Source organism: Garra rufa, chromosome 15, assembly GCF_049309525.1.
Source record: "Garra rufa chromosome 15, GarRuf1.0, whole genome shotgun sequence".
Taxonomy (NCBI): Eukaryota; Metazoa; Chordata; class Actinopteri; order Cypriniformes; family Cyprinidae; genus Garra; species Garra rufa.
The window spans coordinates 43,536,527-43,543,127 of NC_133375.1; positions in this window are offsets into that span (position 1 = coordinate 43,536,527).

A 6,601-nucleotide genomic window follows, 5' to 3' on the forward strand; every position below is an offset into this window, starting at 1 on the left:
AGTAGCTCCACACTTCATTGGTAGACTTCCAAGGGCCCTGACATTTCAAACGAGACATTGAGAACTTTGAAAAAGCACTGGTAGTTTATTTACAAGAAGATTTATACAGACAGTACCTTCAGGACATTTACCGTTTGTCGCCATCTTGAATTTAGTCACGATAAGTCGAGTGACGAGCAGGAAGGAAACTAAACTACTACTTCATAAAACTCAGTAGCTTCATCGTCCGACATCCTTGCAATTGCCAACTGTCTGCACTAACTCCAGTCCAAAAGTAACGCGAGTACTCACGTGACTTATCAGTTTGTAGTTTCCTTCCTGCTGTAAATAAACTACCAGTGCTTTTTCAAAGTTCTCAATGTCTCGTTTGAAATGTCAGGGCCCTTGGAAGTCTACCAATGAAGTGTGGAGCTACTGTGTGCCTCGTAAATGGTGTAAAACAGTGATTTATTTACATGGCTAGTCCGATGCCCGAGGAACCCTCAATGACAACCTGTTGTTAGCATCGGCTAACTAGTGCCATATTTCGGAGTGCAGGGGACAAGCCGAGATGAGCTGTGAAAGGTAAGTTCACACTATCATGATTCATTACACTTTAGGTCAATATCACACCGAACTTCTCCTTTAAGAGGGAGTTCGTGAATCATTTGATTCCGTTTCGTACTTAAGAGGGAGTTTGCGAATCACTTGATTCGGTTCGGGACACTGGGGGAAGTTTGCGAATCATTTGATTCAGTTCGGGACTTAAGAGAGGGTTTGCGAATTATTTGATTCAGTTTGGGACGTCGGAGGGAATTTGCGAATCATTTGATTCCGTTCGGGACTTAAGAGGAAGTTTGTGAATCATTTGATTAAGTTCAGGACTTAAGAGGGAGTTTGTGAATCATTTGATTCCGTTCGGGACTTAAGAGGAAGTTTGTGAATCATTTGATTAAGTTCGGGACTTAAGAGGGAGTTTGTGAATCATTTGATTAAGTTCAGGACTTAAGAGGGAGTTTGTGAATCATTTGATTCCGTTCGGGACTTAAGAGGGAGTTCGCGAATCATTTGATTCAGTTTGGGACGTCGGAGGGAATTTGCGAATCATTTGATTCCGTTCGGGACTTAAGAGGAAGTTTGTGAATCATTTGATTAATTTTGGGACTTAAGAGGGAGTTTGTGAATCATTTGATTCCGTTCAGGACTTAAGAGGGAGTTCGCGAATCATTTGATTCAGTTCGCAATCATTTGATTCAGTTCAGGACTCAAGAGGGAGTTTGCGAATCATTTGAGTCAGTATGCAAATCATTTGATTCAGTTCAGGACTTAAGAGGGAGTTTGCGAATCATTTGATTCAGTTTGGGACGTCGGAGGGAATTTGCGAATCATTTGATTCCGTTCGGGACTTAAGAGGAAGTTTGTGAATCATTTGATTAAGTTCAGGACTTAAGAGGAAGTTTGTGAATCATTTGATTCCGTTCGGGACTTAAGAGGAAGTTTGTGAATCATTTGATTAAGTTCAGGACTTAAGAGGGAGTTTGTGAATCATTTGATTCCGTTCGGGACTTAAGAGGAAGTTTGTGAATCATTTGATTAAGTTCGGGACTTAAGAGGGAGTTTGTGAATCATTTGATTAAGTTCAGGACTTAAGAGGGAGTTTGTGAATCATTTGATTCCGTTCGGGACTTAAGAGGGAGTTCGCGAATCATTTGATTAAGTTCGGGACTTAAGAGGGAGTTTGTGAATCATTTGATTAAGTTCAGGACTTAAGAGGGAGTTTGTGAATCATTTGATTCCGTTCGGGACTTAAGAGGAAGTTTGTGAATCATTTGATTCCGTTCGGGACTTAAGAGGAAGTTTGTGAATCATTTGATTAAGTTCAGGACTTAAGAGGGAGTTTGCGAATCATTTGATTCCGTTCGGGACTTAAGAGGAAGTTTGTGAATCATTTGATTAAGTTCAGGACTTAAGAGGGAGTTTGTGAATCATTTGATTCCGTTCGGGACTTAAGAGGAAGTTTGTGAATCATTTGATTAAGTTCGGGACTTAAGAGGGAGTTTGTGAATCATTTGATTAAGTTCAGGACTTAAGAGGGAGTTTGTGAATCATTTGATTCCGTTCGGGACTTAAGAGGGAGTTCGCGAATCATTTGATTCAGTTTGGGACGTCGGAGGGAATTTGCGAATCATTTGATTCCGTTCGGGACTTAAGAGGAAGTTTGTGAATCATTTGATTAATTTTGGGACTTAAGAGGGAGTTTGTGAATCATTTGATTCCGTTCAGGACTTAAGAGGGAGTTCGCGAATCATTTGATTCAGTTCGCAATCATTTGATTCAGTTCAGGACTCAAGAGGGAGTTTGCGAATCATTTGAGTCAGTATGCAAATCATTTGATTCAGTTCAGGACTTAAGAGGGAGTTTGCGAATCATTTGATTCAGTTTGGGACGTCGGAGGGAATTTGCGAATCATTTGATTCCGTTCGGGGCTTAAGAGCGAGTTCGCGAATCATTTGATTCAGTTCAGGACTTCAGAGGGAGTTCGCGAATCATTTGATTCAGTTCGGGACTTCAGAGGGAGTTTGCGAATCATTTGATTAAGTGCACAAATCATTTGATTCAGTTCGGGACATCAGAGGAAGTTTGTGAATCATTTGATTAATTTTGGGACTTAAGAGGGAGTTCACGAATAATTTGATTCACTTAAGGACTTAAGAGGGAGCTCGCGAATCATTTGATTCAGTTCGCGGATCATTTGATTCACTTAGGGACTTAAGAGGGAGTTCGCGAATCATTTGATTCAGTTCGCGAATCATTTGATTCAGTTCAAGACTTAAGAGGGAGTTCGCAAATCATTTGATTCAGTTCAGGACTTAAAAGGGAGTTCGCAAATCATTTGATTCAGTTCGGGACTTCAGAGGGAGTTTGCGAATCATTTGATTAAGTGCACAAATCATTTGATTCAGTTCGGGACATCAGAGGAAGTTTGTGAATCATTTGATTAATTTTGGGACTTAAGAGGGAGTTCACGAATAATTTGATTCACTTAAGGACTTAAGAGGGAGCTCGCGAATCATTTGATTCAGTTCGCGGATCATTTGATTCACTTAGGGACTTAAGAGGGAGTTCGCGAATCATTTGATTCAGTTCGCGAATCATTTGATTCAGTTCAAGACTTAAGAGGGAGTTCGCAAATCATTTGATTCAGTTCAGGACTTAAAAGGGAGTTCGCAAATCATTTGATTCAGTTCGCGAATAATTTGATTCAGTTCGCGAATCACTTGATTGAGTTCGCGAATCATTTGATTCAGTTCGCGAATCACTTGATTCAGTTCGCGAATGATTCAGTTCGGGACGTCAGAGGGAGTTCGCGAATCACTTGATTCAGTTCGCGAATGATTCAGTTCGGGACATCGGAGGGAGTTCGCGAATCATTTGATTCAGTTCGTGAATGATTTGACTCAGTTCGCGAATCATTTGATTCAGTTCGTGAATTATTTGATTCACTTAGGGACTTAAGTGGGAGTTCGTGAATCATTTGATCCAGTTCGCAAATCATTTGATTCAGTTCGCGAGTCATTTGATTCAGTTGGGGACTTAAGAGGGAGTTCGTAAATCATTTGATTCAGTTCGCAAATCATTTGATTCAGTTCGCGAATCATTTGGTTCAGTTCAGCAACACTCTTGATACACAGAATGTTTTTTTTTTCTCAAACATCTCAAAGAGGACTGCGCTGTTTGATTTGTGTCTTTTATCATTTAATGTGTTTTTGATCGGATATGCTTTTACGCAAGTCATTACAGTAACATAAATACAAACAATAGTATAAAAACATAGCATTTGATCTCTAAATCAAGTACTTACATCATCAAATCAAATAATTACACCAGAACTACATCGAAAGGAACATGGTTTTGGAAACTGTTGATGCATGTCATGTTACAGGAAAAACAAAGCTAAAATATCGGCTTTATTCACAATAATCAGAACGATGAAATAACAATAATTTTTCATCTTTTTCAAAATATTCACACGTAATATGTTGGTATACTGGAAATAACGATTTCACATAAATAACCATCATATTCACAGCCTGCCTGTCTACCCACAACACACCGCGACGTCACATCAGAACATAGCAGCAACTCTCAGAGTCTCTCCAATGACCGCTAGAACTTTCCAGAAACATCAATATAGAATAAGGAAAGCAAGTTCGGTTCGGGTTTTAATTTCCGCCAAATTAAAAAACTCAGACAGAAACAGCTTCTCTTTTTTTCAAGTAATTGTACCTGCAGATAGGAGCCCTCTGTTTGTCGTCTAATGACCCCTGGTGTTCACATTTAGTCACTGCAGACCATCCCTGAAACATTAAAACATCACTGAACCAACACCAGATCCCTTCAGATACAAAACACACCCCTCTTTGATTCACTCCGCCGGTCAGAAGTAAGGAATAATTCAAATGTTTTAAAACAAGTCTCTTTTGCTCATCTAGGATGCATTTATTTGATCAAAAATACAGTAAAATGTGAAATATTATTAGAATTTACAGTAGCTGGTTTTCTATGTCAATATCTGTTCAAATGTAATTTATTTCTGCGATCAAAGCTGATTTTTCAATGTCACATGATCCTTCAGAAATCATTCTAATATGCTGATTTGCTGCTTAAGAAAAAAACTGTAATTATTCAAAATTAAAAATAAATTTCTAAATGGTTGTGCTGGCCAATATTTTTGTGGGAACTGTCTTACAATTGATTTTTCATGGTTCACAGATGAATAGAAAGTTCAAAAGAACAGCATTTAATTGAAATAGAAATCTTTTGTTACATTATAAATGCACTTTTGAGCACTTTAATTCATCCTTGATGAATAAAATATATTTAGATCAAATAAAGTTATGTTAAATTGTAATAATATTTCAGAATTTCTACTGTATTTACTGTTTTTATTAAATAAATGCAGCCTAACTGACTAAAAAGTACCATGTTTTTACAGTAAAAACAGACAATATAATATAACTAAAATTACATTTTTTTTCCAAAAGCTAATAAAAAATGATAGACCAAAATAACCTAATATAAATGACAAAAACACTACAAATTTATTTTCAGAATTCTGTGAAAATAATGCAATAGAAATATGTGTTGCCTTTGTAAAAAATAAATAAATAAATATTTTTATTTAGCAAGGGCACATTAAATTGGTCCAAAGTGACAGTAAAGACATTTATATAATGTTACAAAATATTTCTGTGTCACTTAAATGCTGTTCCTTTGAACTTTCTGTTAATCTGTGAATGTTTGTTGAGCAGCAAATCAGTATATTAGAATGATTTCTGAAGCATCATGTGACTGAAGACTGGAGTAAAGATGCTGAAAATTCAGCTTTGGTCACAAAAAATAAATTACATTTAAAAAAATAAATGCATAGAACATGTCTATTTAAAATTCTAAAAATATTTAATCTTTTTTGAAAAGATTGTATTTTTGATCAAAGAAATGCAGCCTTGGTGAGCAGAAGAGACTTCTTTTAAAAACATAAATTAAAAATTGTGAAATATTATTATAATTTAAAATATCTGTTCTATATGTGAATATCTGTTAAAATGTAATGTAATTTATTTCTGTGATCAAAGCTGAATTTTCAGCATCATTACCGCAGTCTTCAGTGTCACATGATGCTTCAAAAATCCTTCTAATATGCTGATTTGCTGCTCAAGAAACATTTCTGATTATTATCAATGTTAAAAACAGTTCATATTTGTGTAAAAACCACAAAGGACATTCAACTGATCAAAAGTGTCAGTAAAGACATTTGCAATGTTACAAAAGATTTCTATTACAAATAAATGCTGTCATTTTGAACTTTCTATTCATCTGTAAATCGTAAAAAATAAAATTGAACTGTTTTTAACATTGATAATTAGTAATGTTTCTTGAGGAGCAAATCAGCATATGTGACCCTGGACCACAAAACCAGCCATAAGGTTAAATTTTACAAAACTGAGATGTATACATCATATGAAAGCTCAATAAATAAGCTTTCTATTGATGTATAGTTTGTTAGGTTAGGACAATATTTGGCTGAGATACATCTATTTGAAAATCTGGAATCTGAGGATGCAAATAAATCAAAATACTGAGAAAATCACCTTTAAAGTTGTCCAAATTAAGTACTTAACAATGCATATTACTAATCAAAAATTACATTTTGATATATTTACAGCAGGAATTTTACAAAAAATCTTAATGGATCATCTTTACTTAATTTACTAATGATTTTTGGCATAAAAGAAAAATCTATCATTTTGACCCATACAATGTGTTTTTGGCTATTGCTACAAATATACCCCAGCGACTTAAGACTGGTTTTGTGGTCCAGGGTCACATATATGAATGATTTCTGAAGCATCATGTGACATTGAAGACTGCAGTAATGATGCTGAAAATTAAGGTTTGATCACAAAAATAAATTACATTTTAACATAGATTCACGTAGAAGACATTTTTTTTTTAATTCTAAAAATATTTCAGATTTTTACAGCATAATAAAACGATTCCAAACTTTTGACCATCACCATACGGCCAACACAGACCATAGAAGGTTTAAAAGCGGCAGAAA